Here is a 25,161-nt window from a genome sequence, read left to right on the forward strand (position 1 = left end):
AAAAGTTGGGACACGTTTTCATAGCTTATATCTTGACTTTGAAGATATTACTGATCTATTTTAAGGGAACAATGGTTAAATGCACAATTCAAAAAGAATTAGCACATTATGAGAAACTACATATTCTGAATCATCTGTCTACAGCACAAAGTATACACCTTGAAGCCTTTAGACTATATCATAATTGCTAAAATTTAATCAGAAACTGTGGAAGACACAGAGGATGAATAAAACAGACTCCTTGCACCTGAGGAACTCAGCCTACTAAAACAGATTTTGAGCAAACTCTTAGAGCATAATATAATTAATATTTTTGCCTTTTTCTTGGAATAAATATGTATGGAATTAATCAAAGAATTGTTGCATGAGTAGGATAGAAAAGAATATTGCTGGCAAATACTGTAATTGAAACGTAAAATTTTCATAGGCATAAATTCTTCTGCTGTTTGCCATCTCAGAACATGGTACCTTCATTCACCCAACCACTCACTGGGCAGACCTGGCTGTCCCATTCTCTATCCTTCACCCACTACTCATGTCCAACGTATCACCAAGTCCTATCAGTCCTTCTTTCAACATTTGTTTAGAATTCATCCACTTCTATCTCCATGACCACTATGTTATTCCGAATGACTGCCCTACTGAAGGCCCTATTGTGATTTTGTCATCACTTTTAGACAAAAGTCAGATTTCCTAATACTCTGGAAGCTCTATATATTTTGACCCAGACATAGCTCTTTCATCTCATACTGAATCCCACCACCCCTCACTCACTGAATATACTGGGCTTCTTTCGTCTTCCCACTGCCACTACAGGACCTCTTAAGGCACTGTTCCCTCTGCTTGGACTGCCATTCCCCACATTCTTAGCCAGGTCCCTCCTAATGTTAACTAAAACAACCTGAAAATCTTTAAAGGCCAATTGGTCAGAGTGTCCTTCTCTGACCCCACATTACACTAGATCTGCCACTATATGTTCTCCTCCCCCGCATAGTATTTGTCACACTTTCTACTTACTCTTTTAGTTGCCTATTTGATAATTAACTGTCTTAGGCAGGAAACTTCATGAGAATAGGAATGGTGCTGGGGTTGTGGATTCTACATATTCCTGGCATCTAGCACAGTGCCTAGTGTTACATTCCACTAAGATAAGTGCAATTTTATATGATCTGTGTTATATTAATAGATAGAGGTATGCTTTTTGATTACAGTTTTATAGGATAATGCTTCAAAATGAAATGAAAATGCTCTCCTTTGACTGCCAGGAGAAAGAATAGCTTTGTTGCACAGAGAATGTTCAAAACGCTTCTAAAAGAAAAGTCAAATTGAGTTCGACAGAATTTTCTATAGTCTAGCCCTTCTCCTCATTAAAGTTAAGTTTCTCTGTGATACAAAGAGGTCTTGCAGAAACAGACTGGATTTTCTAGCACAGCAGTGCTCAACTGCATTGTTAATTCAATTCACTCTTCATGAAAATACAAAGTCAAAACTTGAAACCAAGTATTTAGAACATTATCACATTAGAATAATTTCATTTTTATCATATTTATTAAAAGATATCTAAGTGTTCTGAGTAGTTAATTCTTTATATCCAAATTCTAATTATTAAACATTGTAATATCTTGTTCTTTGGATGGGTGCCTAAGAAGTTCAGGGTGTAAGAGTGTCAAAACAGTAAATTTCTTAAATTTTACCTATACGGTTCAACTTCAAAGAAAGATATCAAATCTGGAAAGCGAAACAGTCCTTGAGTCGAGAAGCAAAAGTTCTGACCTTCCCTAGTTACTGTAAACATTTATTTTACCTGATAAGTGAAAGTGAAAAAGGGAGCTAATATTGCCAGAGCAGATTTCCCAGCATCGCTATCTGTCTCATCTTTCATGCCTACCCAGTACTGACAAATTCACTTTGAAATTTAGGTTTAGGTAGCAGATAGCCTCACCTATCATTTACCCTTTGGTTGAGCAAGGGTCATGCAACTTCTAAAAGCCAAATCATCTTGTATCCAAGGAACTTATTTAAATCTACATCCACACTGTACCACAGATAAATGAATGTAGCTTTCACACTACAATCTAATACTACCTTTATATTAAATTCTCTTAATTTCCCCAACAATGCCATTCTTGTCATATTTTGTCAGTGAGAGTGCTTGTTGGTCTATAGCATGAGTTCTCACAGAAATTAGCTTCCATAAAAGTATTCAGTCTGAGGTAGCTCTTAAAGAAGAAACCAACAATAACAGCAGAACTGTACTTACTTGACTCTTTCCTATTGCTAGTGCTAATATTTTAGCATTTCCTTTTTTTTTTTTTTCCTCTACTCAGATATAGCTTACAGGTAATATCTAGGAAAAACTAGAAAAGTTAAGATAAATAACCAAATACTGAGGTATTTTCCCATTGCTGAAAAGATTACATCCTTGCTAATATAAGAATTAAAGCATCCATTTGATGAGGTATAAAGGACTGGTCATAAGATTTGAATATGTGATTTTGTTTACAGACTTTCTAGCTCTGATCTTAGAAGAAAACATAGTCATCTTAAACATAAATTGCCACATAAATTTTAGTTCATATTTTCCCAAACAGTAGTTTCCAGAACGCACAGGGATATGTAGCATACATGATATTAACATAGTGAACTCTTTATGCTCCACATTTTAATGCATGATACCTAATCTGTCATGAACTCTGGATGCAGTAAGTTCCATTCATTATAATAGATAACCGGACCACTCCCAGAGGTACTTTTTCTCTGGAATAATTATTTTCACTTTCTTTAAACTAATCCACGTAACTAAAAAATAGCTTCAATAACCTTAAAGCACACTGTATAACATGTTTAAAGAAAACTCAAAAGTTGAGTCATTAAAGCTACATTTTTCAGATCTTAAATGTTGCTTACATACTTCTTAGGAGTATAAATGTAAATACTTTCAAGAAAATCCCAGAACACTATCTAAATATAAATCGGAACTGGAGGATCTTGAATTATAAACTAAATGGCAATCTTTTATTAAAAACACACCCAAATTTCTTTACTTTGTCAACACTAAAACTTTTAGCCCAGGGTTCATGAATGTGATATATATCATCAATTCAAATATTCTGCCACTGAGTTGCAAAACACTCTTAGTTTTACTACACCCTGGGCATTTAACTAAAACCATCCGCATATGCTCTCTAAGATACTCAAGGTACAGGAATACTTAAATCCACTGGGAATTCTCCTCTGTCTGATTAATAAATTTGAGGAGAACACCTCTACTTTTAGATAGTTGACTCTACTCCTTCAAAATCTAAAGTTGGGCTTATATTCCATTCAATTCCCTAGTTTCTTTTAGTAACTTTGTTCTAAAAATACTCCTTAACTAAAATGGTCAAATTAAGAAGAAAAGGTAAGACACAACAGTTTTCTTTTCATTTGATAATGGTGTAGCCCAAACTCTTAGCCATTCACATGTGCTGCACTAAAGTGATGTTCCTGCTTTGATTAGTCAAAAGTTTTGTGAGTTTTTGTTTGTTTTCAAGATAAATAAAAATCTTTAATAGAGTAATATTGTCAATGTACTTCTAAACTTTCATATTTTTTCCTAAGACAAATTGTGTCAATTCTTCATTACAGTCCATGATCAACATGGAGATATAAATAACTAAACACATTTTACTGGTTGTATTTGCAATGTTTCCCTTTCTTATTATTCACTGTCCTAATTTTATGCTTAAACCTAAAATTATCTGCAAAAGAAAACTGCAATCAGGACCCGGGTAAATAATTTCAGTGTTTGACATTGTACTGAATTGATCATTTCTAAAATGAGAAAAATAAGTTAGTATTTTCAAACATTTTAATTTGTAATGAATAAACAATCAACACAATAAAAATAAGAAAGTAAGCATTATTTTAGCACTGCAAATATTCACGTAAAAACAGCTGTACCTTAATTATTTATCCAGTCCTGTGCAAGCTTTCCTGACTTGTTTGGAATGGCAGAGTAGTGTAACAGCTTTGACTTATATGAACCTTTAGAGATCTAGACATTGATTTAAAGACCAGTGGGAGTGAACGAGACAAGCCAATCAACACCACCACCTCACCCCAACACCTCCTCCTGTCCAACTTGCGTCAGCTCTTGAAAAAAAAAAGAGAAGCTAAGTCAGTTTACCGTTGTACATTTGGATTAAACATCAGTTACACCAATTTCTATTTGCTTTTAGAATTTTGGCTTTTATACAATAAAATAATCACTGCAAGTTTTAGCATGGTTGGTGTCATTCTCTATTAAGATTCTACTAGGTTGGTTGACTGATGAATACGGAAATATTCCTTTTTCAAAAGACTTATGAGTTGAAGTCAAAGTAAAACAATACAATAACAATAGTTATGAGGTCAGATTGTTTAATGAAACATTATAATAAAATCTCCAGAAAATATTGATTACATAGTGAAAGAGTTATTTTCTTTTGAGTTGTTGACCTTTTCAGAAAAATTTTACAGAATAACAACCACTTCCAAACAGTACCCAAGATGCCATGAAGTTGGAAATCACAGGCCAATATCAGCCACCACTCTTACACCAAAGGCAGTGTGCTGAGTAGGCAAAAGGCTGTTAGGCATTTTAAAAGAATTTTTAAGTAGGTATTTTCTCCATTAAAAAAAATGTACTTGGCTCTCCACATGTCAGAGGTAGAGTTAAAAACTCTACCATATTGTATATGTTGGCAAATCATTTATTTATTCTGCTATTAAGATGTATCAACTAGACACTACTCTGAAAGTGAGGCAAGAGAAACAAATCACAAACTAATCAAGAATTGAGAGTTCTTTGCCTTTTAAGTATTTATGACATGAATGAACAATCTAATAACCAATCAGAAGCAATGCTAGATTACAACAGATGTGTCAATTCCTATTTCTATAAAAGAAAACTAAACATTGCTCCTCGAGTAAAACATTCTTAAGTCAATACAAGACATTAAACATTAAACAAAATGTGTAGTTAACTATTTTTTTTACCTTTCCAAATGTGCCTGTTTGGTCTATTAACTGCTTAGTATGGTAAACTTACTTTTACTTGTCTCTTAGCTCATTGTCTACTTTTTAGAGTTACCCTATAGTTTTGTCTTTTGTCAGATGAGAAGTATTATGGTCTAGGAGAACAGTGATAATAACAAATGTACCAATTTTAATGGTAGGGAAATCTCAAAAAAATTCTTTTAAAATTTCTATTTCCATCATTTAATAGTGATGTTTCCAATTTAATACTTCTTTCTGTTTGCAAAGTTATCAGATAAATATAAGATTAACCATGCAAAACATTGCAGTAATTGTTAGAAAATCAAATCTATTCTGTTAAAATTTCATTTGATAGTGGGTCAATCAAACAAGAATGAATGCACTCCAATATGTTAATTTGATATTAAATTATAATATCATATAAAATAGGGTGGAGATAAATGTATAGATCCTTAACGTTTTATTCTTGCTAAAATTGTAAGCTTTGGCTTTGTCGTAATTCTGATCTTCAAGTATAGTAAATAATTATAGTAAATTAGCATTGGATAAAAATTAAAAGCACACATTAGAGACTTCGATTGAAGAGTTGAATCATGTTTCTTTTAAACCTACTCTACATAGCAAAATTCTTATTACAAAACTTTTCTAACACTGACTTAAAAATCAAATATACACACATGAAAACTAATTTGGCAAAAGTTAATAAAGTAAAATAATGAAGTATCTGGTTAATTGTTTGACTATTTTTTTCCCTAGATCATTTGACATTTTCAGATGTGGCCAAAATTAATGAAGAAATATATGATCTGCTCTCAACAAAACTCACAATAACTTTTCTTTCATAAGCACAACACAGACTTAAGCATTATAATTTAATGTTTTGAATATTTATTAAAATCATACCACAATGTAATCTCATGCACATTTGGTAATAGACTTGTGCTGTTTGAATTTGAATGCATGGCACATGCAACAGATTCAGTTAGGCTCAGGCTTGGTTCATGTATCATGGTAGAAAGAGCTAATCATCAGAATATGGGCAGACCTTAAAAATGAATAAAATGAAAAATACATAAGTAGTAAATAATGAAACAAGTCTGTGAATGAGTGACAAACACTTTAGCCTGATCTTCACATGAGAAATTCAAATACGTGCCACCATGAATAGATATATGAGATTTGGTCTGTGTGTCTATAGGGGTAGGGGCTAGGGGTAAGATACATGCACAGAAAGGGAGACTTGGTTTCCCAGACTAAAACCTAATTAGTGTTAGCAGAACTGCACAGCGTGCTCCAGGACTCCAGGAAATAAAGAGTCCCTAGGGGTTGAGGACATTGAAGATTTCAGAGAGCCCACAGACCTTGAGCCGGCTCTTAAAAGTCCATGTGAGATCCTAGTAGGTGGCGAGGAAAAGGAAAGCCATCCTAGATGAAAAATATCCTTGTAATTCTGATCTTCAAGTATACTAAACAGTTACAGTAAATTAGCATGTTGGATTAAAATTAAAAGCTAAAAATTAAAATGCCAGAAGTATATTCTGGCAACAGTGAGAATCATTCTGGCTGCAGTAGAGACCTTCTGGAGCAAAATAGGAGAACAGAATGGAATAGTACAGACTGCAAAAGGTGTTAAGTCTAGGGAACTCAGACTTTTAGTGATGAAGATCTTTTGAAAGCTTCTGAAGAAAGTAAGAAAATCAGCACAGTAAAAATGTAGGAGAGATGATGGGGTGAAGGTGGGGGTGGAGGTGGAAGTAGGTACAGGGAGGCAGTAGGAAGGTTGGCTGAAAGTTTGGGTTTGGTGATGTTTGCCTATCTGAGAATAATGGCAGAAGGAAAGGTGGACAAATGGACAAAATTTAAATTGGAGCCAATGGTAATTGGAATCTTTTTCTTGTATTCCTGTTTCTTTTTATCACGTTCACTAGCTCACAATGCTATGAATTTTAAGTGATCATTTTATGAAAAACAAGAATGAGCAATAAAAATCTTCATTTTCCTTACATAGAGAAAAGAGAGTATGGTGATCATTCATTCATTTCAACACCGCTTTCATCAATCTATGACTATCATCTTCAAATAGTACAAAGAAGGTCTTAGAATGTACATCCCAATGTAATGTTATCTATTGAAAATACAAGACTGTTGGCTCAAAATACGGTGATTCAGATTATACCTGCACATTGAATAAGAAATTTTCTTATACTTATTTAAAATCATTGATTATATGGTTTAAAATTTCTAACTCCAACGGTGTCCTTAAAGAGAAAGTTACAGCGGGATCAAGTTAAAATTAGTCAACAAATAAATTTTAAAAAATCTCTTAGACCATCAGGGTATTTTGCAATGACATTGGGAGAGATAACCTGTTGTTCTCATCATGACTATACACAAATTTCTAATTTAGTCATAGGACAAAATAATATTTGAAAATAGAATTTGGTTGTAGCCAAATTGGAAGAAGACGTTTAGAAACAGTAATGACTAAGAACCAAATTACCTATTTTTTAATACTTTTGTAATGCCTTTGTTTCTGTATTCATTGCTTTTCTTTGCTCTCACTTCAGTTTCCCTTTAGGTCATCTCCCTTTTCTTCTTGCTTCCATTTCTTGTTAACTTTTCTACACGACATTGTATTTATGATACCTTATTCTCCAAGAAGTTACCTTTCATCATAGATTCATAAACTCAAAATCTAATTGATTTTTTTATCCCATCGTAGGTAAATGTCTATCTGACCTCCCAGGTCTTTCCTAAAAAGTGGAAAATATTAGCAGGACTGCAGAAAGAAGCAATATTTTGATTACTTCTTTTTAATATAGATTTGCCATCTGCCTTTTGGTTTTCAGACTTACAGCGTTAAAGAGAATTTGTGATCTTTTTTGGTGCCATTGTTTTGGCACTTCAAATTCTTCATTTTATTTCTCTTTTAATATAGATATTTGCAAAAAAGAAAAGAAAAGAAAAGAAAATAGAGATAATCCATAGAAAATGTTACAGAAATCTTCCTAAATTATTCAAATAGCAGAATTCTCTGCCATGATGAAGGGGAGTCAAGCACTTCTATACCTGGGCTGCCATATTATTTTTATCACTTGTAGAGTAATGAAAACATAGGTATACTACAGGTATCTCTTTACGTGGTTCTTTAATTATTAACCTCAACTTACAAAACAAAAAAATAGAAATAAAAGAAGAGATAATTTAGTGTTATCCCCCAAAAGCTACATATCAAATTAATTGCAAACACAGAAGTAAAGATTAATAATTTTCTAATTCACCTTGGCAAATCCTCTCAGATTTCCATGGAAGCTTGAGCCACTTCTATTTTTTAAGACACCAAATATACATATATATCTTTAAATTGTTTTAATCCAAAATGGGATTACTAAAATGTAGTGCATTTTAAATATTTCTATTTAACAAAATAACATCTCAACACACATACAATACAAATGACTATAGGATTAGGCTCATTTGATGATACCTTCAAAAAATCTAGAGTCAACGCCCTCCCAAATATGAAGCCCCGAAGGGCTTTCAGCCCAGGCCCCTGGGGGAGGCTCTGATTTTCCATGCTAAGAAACCCCACCAAGTGAAATGCAATGACCCATGAGTTTTGAGGAAATTGCTTAGTTGATCACATGCCACTCTCTTCCACCCAACCTAAACCACCTTTACAGTTATATAATGGAGTATTTAGGAAATGTTTGAATAGTCAACTACTATGTTGCAAAATTAGCAAACAAGGTTGGTTCAGGTTGACAAATTTATTGACTTTGTTACAGACCTAAATAGAAAATTGCTTTTAGTCTCGGCTGACAAAACAAGAAAATTAAATTTAAAAAAATCTGGTTAGACAACAGCCCATGATGTCTATATTTTGCCTCTGCCTTTCACCTTTGAAAAAGATCCTTCTGGTCCATTTCATTTATTGATCCCACACTGAAATGATACAGGGAAAAGTATCACAAGCTCATTTCAGACTTCCACGTAAGCAGAAATATAATGTAACAAGGTCTATAAGACTTATGGGTGATTACAACTTAAATAATGTACTGAAATTCTAAATGTTAAATTAGAACTTTTAGAGCCTTGCTTTAAATAATAATTTCTAGCCTTTAAAAGCCTGCTTGAGAACACAGAACTGCTAAGAGATGTATAATTATAATAACAATACTTCCTGAAAACTGACTCACCTTGTTAATGTAAGTTCTTCATACAGAATACATATTATGGCAGTGCTGGGCTGGGTTGACTCTCTTTCTAGTTCATAGTAATTGATAGTTTAAAAAAATTACATTCTTCTTAGATCATAGCATATTAATTTCCATGGCTCTCTTTCACATTCCTGCCTGTCCCTACCAGAACAATTTTGATGCATTTTGATTTTGTAATTTCATTAGTGATTGGACTTTGTAAACCTGTTATCGTCTTGCTTAAATTTGAACTTTCGGTAGTTTAAGCTGTGACCCAGTATGCTGTGTGGCTAGACTTTAAAAGCAAGGGGGCCCTTCTAAATGGTGATAATGCGAATGTATGCTTCAAAGAATCAGTATCCCTACTAACCAAAGATATGTTCAGGCTGGCCTTTTTACTATTCTATCCATAATGTTGAAATAAGAAATGCATATTCACTAGAAAATGTCTTTCAAAGGAATATGAGCAGAGAGATACAAATAATAGTGTCATTGACATTTCCTAATTCACTTTTTAATGAACTCGGGAGAATTTCCAAGTCAGAACTCCTTGGCAGAGAAGAGGGCATGCTTCTGCCTGCAAAGCTTATTTCTACTGCTGGACTCCAAGCAACTCCAGGGTAGGGCCATGGTGTAGTCAGAGCCCTTCACAGGGACACTTGTTGCCTAATGCACTCATTCTTTGCCACAGGAGTTTGCAGTGCCCAGCATGGGAACATTAACTGAGCTTTTTGTACTTTATGGCTGCTTGAGTTAGGAATTATAATTCCTGGAAGGCTGGGTATAAAATTGGTAGCACTAGGCCTTCTTTAAATACAGGAGAAAGTAAATTCAGAATAGAATGCAATTTCTACTCAGAAAAGTAAATGTTTTGACTTCATTTGGTGGGACAGCAGCAGAGGGCAGACTTTGGGCAGATGGTATATTTAGGTTTGGGATGGAATCAAGTATGTTTAGATGGCCGATTTGCAGTAATTATAAGTAATCTCCTTTCTTGTTTACGTTGATTAATATTAGACTATCCTTCATGCGTAATAGGTACTATATAAACACTGAATGAATGAAAATCTCTATTAAAGGTACTGATTCAATTTGTGCATTCAAAATCTTTCTTTAAAACTTATTTATGTATGAGGTTGCAGCAAGAGACATTCTAATATTCAGTTGAAGGGTCCTGCTATGTATTAAAATGCAGTATTTTCTTCTTACCCTCAGAACCAATTGTGAAACAGTAAATATTCATGCTATATGCAAGGACCCATTAGTTGCTTTAGAGAGAGCTGCCTTACTTCAATATTAAGCAGTAATTACAAATGTTGTTTTCAAATAAATTAGGACATAGGGAAATTATAGTTAAAATAAGTTTTAAAAGGTGAGATAGAAAAATCTAATAATAATAAGGTCCCTATGTTGTTTTGAAGATTATGTTGTTCTCACTCATAAGTGGGAGTTGAACAATGAGAACACATGGACATAGGGAGGGGAACATCACACACCGGGGCCCGTCGGTGGGTAGGAGACTAGGGGAGGGATAATTACATTAGGAGAAATACCTAATGTAGGTGACAGGTTGATGGGTGTGGCAAACCACCATGGCATGTGTATACCTATGTAACAAAACTGCACATTCTCCACATGTACTCCAGAACTTAAAGTATAATATAAATAAATAAATAAATACAATAAAAATTATGTACACAACATATAAAATATATGCAAAGAGAAATCATATATATCAAAATGTTAATCGTGGTTATTTCCAGAATGTGGAAATGTAGATAGTGTTTATTTTATTTCATCTATATTAGCTGGCTAACCTTTAAAAAATACGGATTACTTTTATTATCAAAAAAGAATAAACAGAATTAGAAACAAAAGTAACAAAACAAAGAGTTCCTATTTTAGGTTTTTCAACAATTGTTAATCAAATCCTGGGCATTAGCCACTAGCTAAATCTCTATTTTGAGGTACTTAACTAGCAAACAATCAACTCCCTTAAAAAGTCTTTGATTCTGAATGGGCATTTATGAGCTATTCAGAATCTAGATAAAATTATACATCTCCACTTTGTTCTGAAAGAATGGAAAAAATCGATTGTTTTTTCCCCATCTGCAAAAGATATTGTAAATAGATCTCAAAATATTGTTGAGAAAAATGGGCATATAATATTTTTTACAATGCTGTGAGATAATCAATTTCTATTATGGCAGAATAAAGAATCATCTCATTCATTCAATGAATATTACTGAACACCTACATGTGCCAGATTTTATGCTAGGGGGTAAGGCAAAGAGACAATTAAAAAATAAAAGACCCAATCTCTCCTCTCAAGACCTGGTCTTTCAAGTGAATTCATTTCTTATGTAGGTCATAATGATGTAACAGGATGCACAAAATGTCCATGGCATCTGAGGGGTAGGAGAAGTGTGGTACCCAACTCAGCTTGCAAGGGGCAGAGAAGCTTCTGGAGGAAGTGACAGCTGGGCTAAAGCCGAAAGAACAAATAGAAGGTTGGCAGGAGAAATGCGATGGGGAGCAGACTGCAGGCAGAGCAGATAGCGCAAGCAAAGGCAAGGAAGCAAGAAGCGGTTCCTGGCAGCTGGGTGTTTCTGAAAGAATGGAAAACACCACTGGAAAGGTCAGTGCAGGGATCACAGAGGGCTGTGGATACCATGTCTTTTCTTTGTTATGTTTAATTCATATGAGTTCATAAAAGAAGTCCAGCTCAGCAGTTGCACATAGAGCTCGAGATTTCAGATATTTGAAGAAAATGTATTTTGTTAGAAATTGTGATAATAAAGGTTACTGCAGATAGTAAAAACCACCTGGGTAGCATGAGGCAATCCTTCCTACGTTGCATCCCTAGAGAGAGGGTTTATGTGGACCTGGGCTTCTGCTTTGTGTTTGGACCATCAGGATTGTTGTATTAGGCTAAGAACAGAAAAGCTTAGGTTCATGAAGTATTTTGTTTCAAATGAGGTAAACTATGTCAAAAATAGTTCATTGCAAGTTTTACAGGAGTTGAATCTTTAACTATAGAAATCCTGACTCTTCCTTCCTAGATATTTGAAGTTGATTTTTTAAGTTAGACTCTAAAATTCAACATATTTCAATTTGTCTTAATTATTTTAAAATCTACGTACGTGAAGATCAATACTTGTTAATTATATATGAGCAATTTTCCAGTAATATTAGTATCTTAATTTGTAAGCATTTATATTCCTTAATTATTTCTTAATAGGGTCTTATATAGTGTTATAAGTAACAATTGAAAGATTGATACGTGCTTATTTGGATGGGTGGTCTGATTTTTACATGTGAATACGACAATCTTACTGACTTAGTTTTGCTTGCATCTTTTCTTTCTCTTTAAATTAAAGGCTGATGGCATTTCATTTGATGTTTACTTAAGACTTTCAGCATTAGCTTTTTCTGAGGAATCCTGAGAGAAGCTTCACTGTTTTTGTCTTGAAACTGTCTGTTTATCCCTTTTTATCTACATGAGAAGTCTTCTGACACCCTATAGAAAGTCTTCTCTTGTTCTGAACAATGTTCTGTTATGCTAACACTCAGTACTGGACTTTGATTCAGAAGATCTGGGTTCTGATTCTGACTCCATTAATTACTAGCTGTACTATCAACAACTTGGTAAACCCTATGAGCTTTTTCTCATTTATAAAATAGTACATAGTTCCTAGGGTGACAACAGAACTATTGGTGGCAGCAGATAAAATGTACACTTTTTTTATGTTAGTAAATTAAAACAAGGAATTTTACAAACCTAAAGTACACTATAAACATGACTGGAGTTCAAATTAGCCAAATTTCTTTCTCCCTGTGGAACTCTTTTTTTGCCATTGTTTGGATTAAAAACCTTAGCAACGTTAGTAAGTAGTAACTACACTTAAAAAGAGGTCAGAGAAATATCAAAGTGGTCATCCAAAAGAAATGTTGGACATAAAATTCTGACATGTTGATATGAAATCTCAATTCTGAATGTTTCAATGTCACTAATTCTCCTTGCAAAATTCACCAAATGTGAATTGGAATGAGCTATCTTTAGTATTTTTTTATTCCCTTCCCCATTTTTAATCAATTAGTCAATTAACCAATTATTCCATCAGTGAGTAATCTTTGAATATCTATTATGCACACAGAATGGTTGACATCAGTGTCTCCATGTCTTTTGGCTTTCCTTCTGCCTCCTCACGTTGGCCCCGTTTTATTCTGACTGACCATAAGCCTTAAGATAACCCTAGCACTTTACAGCTGAGCTGATATTCACAAGAGTTCTGTTGACATACACATATGCATATTAATTTATTAATTATATCTTATATAAACAAAGAAAGACATCTGCATACCTATATCTGTATCTGTATTTATATTTATTACAAAGCACGGTCCTTTTCTGTTCAGATGAGCTCAGCTTTCATCCTGTGTTCAGATGCTATGTTCCTCTTAGTTCGTTATTGTTTTCTCACTGTAATTCCAAACTCTTTTTCTCAAATCTGATCTGCCCAGTGAAATGGAGAACACATTGACTCTGGAGTTCAAACTCAAGGACTCGGATCCAATCACCACTCTGCCGCCTAGGAGCTGAGAGACTTTAGATAAGTCAAGTTAACCCCTTCCTCCTTTGTGTTGCTTGTGCCTCTTGCAAGCCTCACTGTTGAGCTTAAGGGCTGCACTGTAAAACGTTTGTTTACATGTCTGCCCTTCTTGACTCTGAAGTCTTCAAACACAGACACTGTGTCTTATTCAGCACAGCACAGAGTTAAATAGTACAGATTCTGGAGCCCCACTGCCTAGACTTAAGTCTGACTTCTGTCTTTTATCCTGTCTGACTTTGGGCAAGTTATTTGCCATTTCTGTGCCTCAGTTTCCTCATCTACAAGAAGGAAATAATAACAGTGCCTACCTCACACTGTTGTTGTAAGGATTAAGTAAGTTAATATTTGTAGAGCGTTGAGAAGAGCATCTGGCACACAGTGAACATTTGTGAGTATTTGTTATATATGCATATTTAAAGAATTGTCTCCAACTTCAATACCTAATATGATATCTACTTAATAAATCTTTTTTGAATAAGTAAAGTTATGCAAATATTCTGGAACTCAGTTTTCTCTTTCATACTGGGTCTAATGGAAACTTAGACAAGGTTACTGTGAGGGTTAAATGAGTTATTGGATATATAGCATTATAAACATACAAGGTATTTCTATTATTCTTTGTTTATAAAAGTGAAACGGCATTAGGAAAATTGATTATAGAATTAAATTAGCTTCAACACTTTTTCCTTTGAAAATGTATTGTTACTGTGTATTAGACTATTATTTCACTTGTTATACTATTGATTAGCACTGTGGAAAAGGTGAAAAATGTGAGGTTTTGACTCTGACCCCTGGAATCTCAGAAAACAACCTCGTAACAAGGCACAGTTTGCAATATGTGTTTGTTTAATATTAACCAACCTGTGAAGCTGAACAGCCCCATGGTACATATTTACCCCTGAACCTGTCATCAGAACCAGTGTTTAAACATGCAAGTGTACTAGCAGATTTTGGGGGCTGGCTGGCTTTGCTTTGGGTTAATCTTTTTTGTGAGACTGATAAAATATGAAGACCAAAGATGTACCATGACACACTTTCCAAATGCCAAAGTAAGTGACCTACATTTCACTTACACTGTACCATCTGATGTTGCTGAGCATCTTAGTACCAATTGCCAAAACAGCTAGCCACACAGTTTTGGTCTAATCACATTCAGTAGAATCACATATAAGACACTTTTAATCATTATGAATCAGTGTATGGATTAGCTGGCAGCACGAATGGATGACTGGCTCTCTTTGAGGAAGTTTCTTGATCAAACAAGACCACATACTTGTCTTGGGACAAGATACATGGGAATCTCCCATCTTTACATCTCTTAAATTCAAAGCAGTCTTGCAAGCATGCATACATGCTACTTCTCATTAATTTGAGGTTAACCTGGCTAAGATATACTAATAAAGTAATAGAAAATTATTATTAGCAAAGGTTATATGTTCTTTAAAAATATTTTCTAGTATAGGTGAATAGTGTAAGCATAAAGTGTTAAATTCTCTTATTTTTTCAAGAGTTGAATATAATAAAGAGAAATAATACTAAAGTGAGAAGATGATAGGTGTTTGTAAAAGTTTTCTTTTGACTTTTGCCTTGGGAAAATAAGACCTGTATGTTCATCTGTCATTGTAGTAGGGAGATCATGTAAGTGTGACCTTCATAATCCATGCTAGCATTTGTTTCTTATGAGATAATCCAGTGGCTTGTGTCTTGCTGTCTCTCGTCTTCTGGGAGTATTCTGTAAACTATTGGTAAGTTACTGGAGCATGTCAATGAGTTCTGCCACACTAGAGTCTTAAGAGAAGCAGCTTAGACAAAACCTATGAACCACCTCTATATGAGTCATATTTTCATTCATTCCAAACCAGTTCCCTATTTTATTTAAATGTTATTTATATGCTGATTATTTTAGCTAAATCAGATTTGCAGAATGAGAAAAGCAAGTAAATTGTTCCTTAAACATGATTTTTTCATGATCCTTGGCAAAAGTATTATAATCTAGACCCCAAAATGAAATGTCTGATTACTTAGTTTTGGTAATATAGTACAACTCATTTTTACTTCTTTATTATGAGAAAAAATTTAAATTTAAACATAAGTAGATGGAATAATATAAGGAACCCTCAGCTGGCATTATCCAATATCAACTGTGGGCAGTCATTGCATCTAAACCACTGTGCCCCCTCTCCCATTATTTGAAGGTAAATCCCAGATACATAATTGCATAACAAATATTTCTATGTATATCAGTAATCGAAAAATACTTTTAAAATGTAGCCATGTGAGACAATTTTAAAAATCAAAACAACACCTAGTGTTTACTGGTTATATCTTGCAGTCTTACAGAAAGCTGAGCAAGTGCCTCTGGGTGAGTAGATGAGCACACATTTTGAAATCTGACTGAAAGGACATTCCAGAAAGGCTAAGTTCTTTCAGGAAGAAATGTTAGGTAAATCATGGGTATTAAAGTGAAATTGATCAAAATTAGGCAACATATAGACTGGAGGATCCTCAGGGCAACAGAAGAAGAAATGACAAGTTGCAATTTAAAAAAAGGGGAATCAATTTTATGAGGGTTAGACTGAAGAAGGCAGAATTTTGGAGTTTGAGAATGACATTTTAAAAGTCATGTAAATCAACACAATTCAGAATATGGGTAATTCTGTAGGACAAATAACTAGATTTCATCATCAAATAAATTGCAAGATGTGGAAAAAAAGACATGAGAGGTTATTGACTCTAAGGACTGAAAGAGACTTAAAAGACTTAACAACCAATGAGAGTAAGAACCCTGTTTGGATTCTGATTCAAACTAACTAAGTGGAGGGAGAGAGAGAGAGAGAGAGAGAGAGAGAGAATATGAGAAATAAATGAACTCTACATGAATAATTGATAATATTAAGAAAATGTTGGTTTGATGAATATGCTAATTACCCAGATTTGATCATTACACATTATATATATGTATCAATATGTCACTCTGTACCAATTATTAAATACAAATTAAAAATTAAAATAAGAAAATAAATGATGGTTATATTTAAGATGTGATGATATTTTAGTTATTCTTAAAGACTTCTTATCTTCTTGAGATACATAGTGATCATTCATGGATCAGATTATGTGATGACTTAGATCGGCTTGGAAATAATTTAGTAGTGATTGTGGTGGGGTAGCAGAGCAGAAAAGATACGAATATAGATAAACTACAACAGACAAGTATTGATTATTGTTGAAACCAAGTGAAGCTGGAGATTCATTACACTATTCTCTGTACTTGGGAATGTTGAAAACTTTCCCAATTGAAAAGATTTGTGTAAATTTCCTAGTTTGGAAATACCACACATAGTTTTCTTGGTAGTTCCCCCAGAAGTTGAAGAAAGAAGACACTATAAATTCCTTCAGTCAACCAGAAGTATTAATTAACTAGCACTTTTGAGTTATGCCATTATAGATGAAGTTTATAGTGATGACTCTGAGGCACTCTGAAACATTGAAAAGTTAAATTATGTGCAATAAAATTTTGATTTTAAAGCGGGCCTCACTGTGTTATTTTAACAGCTTTATTGAGGTATGACTGACATACAATAAATCATACATACTTAATGTATACAGTGATAAGTTTGGACATGTCTACACACCTGTGAAACTGTCACCATGATCAATGTAATAGATATATCCATCACCTCCAAAAGTTTCTTTGTGTCCTTTTGTTTACTTTCATTTGTGGTAAGAACACTTAACATGAAATCTACCCTACTAACAACACTTTAGTGCCTAACAATAGGCATTATGCAATACAGCCAATCTCTAGAACTAACCCATCTTGCATAACTGAAACTTTATGCCAATTTAACTGCAACTCTGCATTCCCTACTTTTTCCAGCCCCTGGTAACCACCACTCTATTTTCTGCTTCTGAGTTTGACTACTCTAGTTGCTTCATGTAAGTGGAGTCGTGCAGGATTCGTCCTTCTGTGACTGGCTTATATCACTTAGCACATTGTTCTCCAGGTTCATCACAAATAGCAGGATTTCCTTCTTTATCAAGGCTGAGTAATATTTCATTTTATGGATGTACCACATTTTCTTTATCTATTCATCTGTCAGTGGACATTTGGGTTGTTTCAATAACTCGGCTATTGTGAATAGCGTAGCAATGAACATGGGAGTGCAGGTATTGCTCTGAGATTTTGATTTCAATTATTTTGGATATATACCCAGAAAGTGGGATTGTTGGATCATATAGTAGTTCTATTTTTAATTTTTTTAGGAAGCTCCATACTGTTTTCCATATTGCCTGTACTAATATGTATCCACACCAACAGTGTACAAGAGTTCCCTTTGCTCCACATGCTTGCTAACATTTGCTATCTTTTGTGTTTTTGATGATAGCCATCCTAATGTGTGTGTGGTGATATTTCATTTTGATTTTAATTTGCATTTCCTTATGACTACTGATATTGAGTATCTTTTCATATATGTGTTGGCCATTTGTATGTCTTTTTGAATAAATGTCTATTCAAGTCCTTTGATCCTTTTTTTAAATCACGTTATTTGTTATGCAGGTGTTCCTTATATATTTTGGATATTCAGTTCATCAGACACATGGTTTGCAAGTACTTTCTCCCATTCCATAGGTTACCTTTTCATCCTATTGATTATTTCCTTTGCTGTGCAGAAGCCTTTTAGTTTGATGTAGTACTGTGTGTCTATTTTTGCTTTGTTGCCTGTGCTTTTGGTGTCATATCCAATAAATCACTACTAAGACCAATGTTAAAAGTTTTCCCTATGTTTTCTTCTAGGAGTTTTATGGTTTCCAGTCTTACATTCAAGTTTTAATCCATTTTAGTTTTTTGTTGTTTGTTTAAGATGTAAAATAAAGATAAAGAGGACTTCTTTTCCCTATTGTGTGCTCTTGGGACCCTTGTTGAAGATCAGTTGACCATATATGTGTGGGCTTAATTCCAGGCTCTCTACACCATTCTATTGATCTATCACTCTCTTTATGCCAATACCATACTGCTTTTGTTGTTTTGTTTGTTTTTTGGTACCATATTGTTTCAGTTACTATAGCTTTGTAATGTATTTTGAAGTCAGGAAGTATGATGGCTCCAGCTTTATTCTTTCATAAAATCACTTTGTCTATTTTGAGTCTTTCATGGTTCCATATAAATTTTACGATTATTTTCCTATTTCTGTAAAACATGCCATTGGGATTTTGATGAGGACAGCATTGAATTTGTCGCTCACTGTGGATAGTATGGGCATTTTAATAATATTAAATCTTCCATTCCATTAACCCAAGATATGTTTCCATTTATTTGCTGCTTTAATGTCTTTCATTGACCTTTTATAGTTTTCAGTATACAGGACTTTTACATCTTTAATTACATTCATTCCTAAGTATTTTATTCTTTTTGATGTTACTATAAATGTGATGGTTTGTTAATTTCCTTTCAGAATAGTTCATTGTCAACATATAGAAATCTAACTGATTTTGTATGTTGATTTTGTATCCTGCAACTTTACTGAATTTGCTTACTAGATTCAAGAGTTTATTGTGGAGTCTTTAGGATTCTTCTACATGTAAGATCATGAAATGTATGCATACAAAATGTGCATGTATGTACCACACCCCTTAATTAGTTTTTTTGACATCTTTGGGAGGGTGTTATTTTGACACACATGTACACATAGGGTTCCAATCACTTAACAAAGGGTAATTATTTAAGATACAGTCACAGGAATAGAATAAAGCTAGAATCTCTTACCAAAAATAAAATCTGTGCCAAATATACATATTTTTATGAGACCTAAGATGGGAAGACTCCTTCTATTTGTGTCTATCTCAGCGGGTGGGCAACTGGAGATTCTCTCTTCCTAGTTGATAGGCGTAAAGCCTACCCCTTCTTATGACAGCAATTAGGGTTGAGAGACAACTTACTCAAAGATCAAAGCTAATAAGGTCCTGGCGTGATGACTGAACCAAAACTCACAACCCACTGTCTAACTTCTGAGCCCAACTCCTAAGACAGTCCATTATCATTGGGTACCTACTTTATATTGAATGTGATTCGTAAGATAGGATCCTTGTCTCCAAGACATATGGAACTGAACTGGAGAGCTGGGGCAAATAGAGTAGGTTTTGTGTAGGAAGAACGGTGCGACCTCAGAGACAGAAGACTGGATTCCAGGCAGGGAACATGGGATCAGAAGTTTGACCTTGGTAACACCAAACAAGAGTCTACTTCAGCTAAAATAGAATGTTTGTGTAGAGTTTGGCTGAGGTTGATCTTAACTACCAGGTTAAGAAGTTTGAACTTTAAGGAATTTTGGTATAAAGAATAATGGAAAGCATTATATTTGGTTTAATTATTCAATGTGGATACCATGATAATATTATGAAATAGCTTTAAAGTAATTATGCAATATATACAGTTTAACGTATAGTTTAAAAGTAATTATACAATGCACATAAGGCATTTCTATTTTACTTTTCTTTCAAAACTGTATTACTTCTCTTCAAAGAAAAGCTTTAAAAAAAAAATTAGAAAACAGCGCTCCCATCCCCCTGTAAAAAACAATGCCTGCAATGTTGAGAATTATAGTAAACATATTTACATTTCTTATCACACCTTCCTAATGACTGTCATCATTAGTCAAATAAGTAAACAGTTTAAGAGTGGTATACAAAATTCAGTGGGTCTTTTGTTTGGTTTCATGACTTACAGAGAAGTGTTCATTCCCTCAAGATTATAGGATTAAATTATCTGCCCTGCCCACACACAGAGGAGATATGACCCAGAAGAACAGCTTGCAAAGTGATGTGAGGTATCTAATGTTTACTTAAAATAAAACACATTATGAAGACAACACAAATGATTCTATTCCATTTCAAAAGACTCAGAAAAGCAGATCTGCCTATAAAAAGATCTGCCTATAAATTATTTTAGCTATGATGTTTCTTCATGTTGAGACTTTGTAACCATCATTGCCAGCTACACTCCATCCTTTCCCAAGATTTAGGACAAGGAATATGTTTCTGGTAACAGAAATTATTAAAATGGAGTATCAGGGCAGTGCATTCAGTTAAACTCAAATCTAGTCAGGGCTCCAGACTGAGTGTTTCATTCTGTGAACTGACAATATGTCTCTGAAATTCCAGAATGTGAAATTCTGAAACCTCAAAGGGATGTTTACAAATGCTTTCAGATAGTAGTGGATATTTTGTTCTCTCCTCTCTTTGGAGATGGGAGGAGTTCTCCAATGGGTTCTGGCTGAAGGGAGGGATTTAGCCTAAGTCTTTCAGGTACTATTCAGAAGTGATGCATTTCCCTTGGCTAGTTACAGCCTCCAGTTTCCAAGTTTCTCATACTTGTGAGCATGCAGACAAATAATAACATTTCATTTTAAAACCTGACTTGAAGGGACCTCTGGGAGGCCTCCTCCCAGCAGCAGATGAGGTGGAGGTCAGAGTAGTATAACACTGACAGTCTCTGAACCTGAACATCTGCCTTTGATAGTTGCCCTTGGGCTAAAGGTGCTGTTTTGGGCTCTGGGTGACCCCTGTCAAACCCAAGAGCTACTCACTGTCATTTCCAGCCATGCCTCTTTCCCTCAGTTGGCAGTATGTGTCTGAGCATAGATTGGCAGGGAACTTCCAATTGCAGAGGCATTGTTTTGATTCATTTCAAGAACTCTGAAATGTCTTAACTAAGGTAAAGTCACAGATTATTGTACGGCTGTAGAAATTTTAAAAGGTACTAGATTTTATACCTTATTGTCTAAGTACATACTTTTTTTCTGTCCTGTTCCTTTTCTCCTTTCCAATCCTCCAGTGTTTTAAATGAAGATGGAGTATATACATCCTTTTGCCCTAACACACACAAATGTCATTTTGAAAATAAAAATATTCATATTTGTCCCCATACTTTTCTCCTCTCCAAGTGCCCTCAAGTACCTTCTTAATCCCACCGAAGTTCCAAGTTTCACTGATTTAAAAGCAAAGGAAAAGTGCAGCACTAGGTAGAGTCAAACAACTGGAATACTACTCAGCATGAAAAACGACCAAACTATCTATCTACTAAATAACTTGCATGGATCTCAAGAACATCAAGCTGAGTGAAAAAAGAAAAAACTCAGTCTCAAAAAGATCACAGGCAGTATGATTCCATTTACATAACAGTTTCAGAACAATGAAAATATAGAGATGGAAAACAAGTGGTTGCCAGGGGTAGCGAGGAGGAGGTGGAGATAATGATAAAGAGGTGGAACAAGGGAGATCTCATGGAAGATACTGGTGGAAGTTCTGCGTCTTGACTGGCCTATAGTGGATCAGATTGCACAAATCCACATATGTGGCAAAATGGCATAGAAACTATACCCACATTATTCCAGTGTCAGCTTCCTGGGTTTAATATTGTACTAAAGTGTGTCAGATGTAACCACTGGAGGAAACCAGGTGAAAGATTTAGGTGGTCTCTCTGTGCAACTGGATGCAAATCTATAATTACTTTAATATACAAAGTTTAAATATATATATATAATATATATATTTATATATATTCTTTACAGATGCGAAAGAATAATGAAATATAGCATAGTGGCACATGCCAAAATGTGTCAGATACTTTTTTTAAAGCATACTGTTACTAAAGAATTAGTAAAGTATTGCTTCAAAAGATAAGAAGGAATAAAACAGTAATGACTGCATTCTCAGGACTGCAGTAAAATCACTCTGTTTCCCAGTGTTCTCAACCTTTGGATTGCTTTTCAGGCATTCACAAAGCAAAGCTGGAAACACGAACGCTTTTAGTTAGATCACTTTAACAATAGAGGTCAGTTTGGTCATACGGTTTTAAAGAATATTCTGCATCCATGAAACACATTCCTCCCATTTGGAAAAAATTTCAGAAACAAGACTATAGCCGAAATAGCACCATCTAGCATGCATGAAACGCTTCTTAAAAGCAAGGGCTGCCACAGCCTCTCTTCTTAATGAATCCCTCCCACCTGCTTCGTTTTTCAGTGCTTTGCAGTATGTCTTTTTCTCTTTCCCCTTCCACCTTCATCTCACCCGCTCTCCTGGTCCCTCTAACCAAGTTGCTACGCAAAAGCAGCAAGCAAACCTGTGTGAGTGAGGTGTCCTGAGTCGGCAGCCTCCCACAGTCCTCCGTGAAGGCCACCACTCGGCTCATGCTCCAGGCGCTGCGCACACCCCAGTGGCCGCCCAGGACGTGCGGTCACTGGAGAGCTCCCAGCCACACCTCTAGATGCTGCTGGGCGGCCTGCAGGAGTACCAACACTGCAGACAGAACAGCGACTCATCCCTCTGTAAGCCAAAGTTGCCTGTTGATAAATTGCATCTTTTTTCTTTTCTTCTTTAACATTTTATAGTACCACGAGTGTACCCAGTGTTATTAAATTACGCCAAAAAAAAAAAAAAAAAAAAAAAAAGCAAAGTCCCTGCCCTTAGGAGTATGCAGTGTAAAATGAACAAATGACACAAGGCAAAATGACAGGACGAACACAGAGTGGGTAGAAAGAGTTATAAGTGAAAGGGAAGGTAGAATCAATAAGTCTTTCACTGGACCAAAAAATGGAAAGGTTGTTAGGGCCCCAAATCCTCATCCGAGATTATAGAAATGAAGAACTGCAATAACATCTATAGTAGCAATCCTATTTTATTGAGCCTTTATGTGCCATGCAGTATCATCATCACAATAACTCTATACCATAGCTGCTATTTTTTAAAGTGCCAGATATGATTCTAAATGTTTTACAAATATTCACTCATGTGATCCTCCTGAAATCCCTGTGAGGTAGGAACTATTATTTTCCCCATTTCAGAGACGAGTGAAGTAGTAAGGTGGACTGACTTGCTCAAGGTAACTCAGGTAAAAAGGGGGAGAGCCAAAATTGGAAGCCAGGAAGTTGGATGATAGAATCAAGATCTGAGCTCAGGAAGTCCAATTTTATGATGGCATTAGGATTCATATCCACAATGCCTTGCCTACCAAGCTTATACTCTTAATCATGTGCAACCATGCAAATTAAATAAACAATTTAAAATTATTTATATTGACTATAAACAATGCACAAAATCATTTTGCAAAGGCCTTTAATAGGTCCATGAAAAAAGTGTTTATTTGAAGAATATTTTCTGTCAAAAAACAGAGAAAGAAACAGGTTTTCCTTCCTTCCTTCATTCATTCAAAAACATGTACCAGTGTTTGTTTATACCAGGCAATGTGTGAGGCACCAAGGTGACAGTAGTGAACAAAAGAGACAAACTTAAGGGGAAACCAGGGAACTGAGATGGTAGTCATTTTAATGATGAATCCACATTAGATTTATTGGGAGCAATAGGCAGAAATAGCCAACAAGAAATTATCATATACAGGAAACGACATTCTCTAGGCTGGACTGTCTGGCATGAGTATTATTTAGTCCATTTTTCTGTCTCCTCTCCTTTTTCCTTTATTTTAGTTATGATAGAGGAAATTGTGCTATCAAAAAACATTTCATATGGACATTTGTTAACATTTCAAATAATGCTTTGGGTGGTAGAAGTAATTGAATTCCCTTCCTAATAACATTATAACCAAAAGTATTTTACAAGCATGGATATGGTAAAGAGGTATGCAGACCTCTGAGCTTGGAATAAAAATCTGGAATAATAGATCCTTACAAAACAAAAGTTGTCAAAGTCTATTATGAAAATCCAGGATCTTGACTGGCATAAACATCTACTAAAAAGATAAAAGGATAGCATTTGTTACTGTCATTCAGTTCCCTACCTCACCTTTTTTTAATACATTTTTACTTCCTGACTCAGATATAATATACAAAATGAAAAATATAGCCATTAAAAACTAAAATCAGAAGAGAAATCCCCTCCACCTCTCCCCTCATAAAAGCATAGAAGAACATTTATTTGGATTTTGTTGTATGTTTGTGTAAATTTTGTCTATGCTAAAATAGAATACGCCCTTAAGAACCAGAAAAATGGCCGGGCGCGGTGGCTCAAGCCTGTAATCCCAGCACTTTGGGAGGCCGAGACGGGCGGATCACGAGGTCAGGAGATGGAGACCATCCTGGCTAACATGGTGAAACCCCATCTCTACAAAAAAATACAAAAAACTAGCCGGGCGAGGTGGCGGGCGCCTGTAGTCCCAGCTACTCAGGAGGTTGAGGCAGGAGAATGGCGTAAACCCGGGAGGCGGAGCTTGCAGTGAGCTGAGATCCGGCCACTGCACTCCAGCCTGGGCGACAGAGCGAGACTCCGTCTCAAAAAAGAAAAGAAAAGAAAAGAAAAGAAAAGAAAAGAAAAGA

General features: G+C 34.9%; 1 protein-coding gene across 5 annotated transcripts in view; it reads right to left on the reverse strand.

Moving 5' to 3' along the window:
• SLC38A4 (solute carrier family 38 member 4) overlaps positions 1-25,161 on the reverse strand; it is a 69,444-nt gene that overhangs the window by 37,259 nt on the left and 7,024 nt on the right. For 3 of the 5 annotated variants that reach the window (XM_017885098.1, XM_017884782.1, XM_017885016.1), the window contains exon 1: positions 3,943-4,022. The exons of the other annotated variants lie outside the window; for them this stretch is intronic. The gene's annotated coding sequence lies outside the window, so the exon portion shown is untranslated. Of the gene's footprint in view, positions 1-3,942; positions 4,023-25,161 lie in introns of those variants that run through there. 5 annotated transcript variants of the gene reach the window in all.

This window comes from Rhinopithecus bieti, unplaced genomic scaffold (assembly GCF_001698545.2).
Source record: "Rhinopithecus bieti isolate Rb0 unplaced genomic scaffold, ASM169854v2 scaffold_314, whole genome shotgun sequence".
Lineage (NCBI taxonomy): Eukaryota > Metazoa > Chordata > Mammalia > Primates > Cercopithecidae > Rhinopithecus > Rhinopithecus bieti.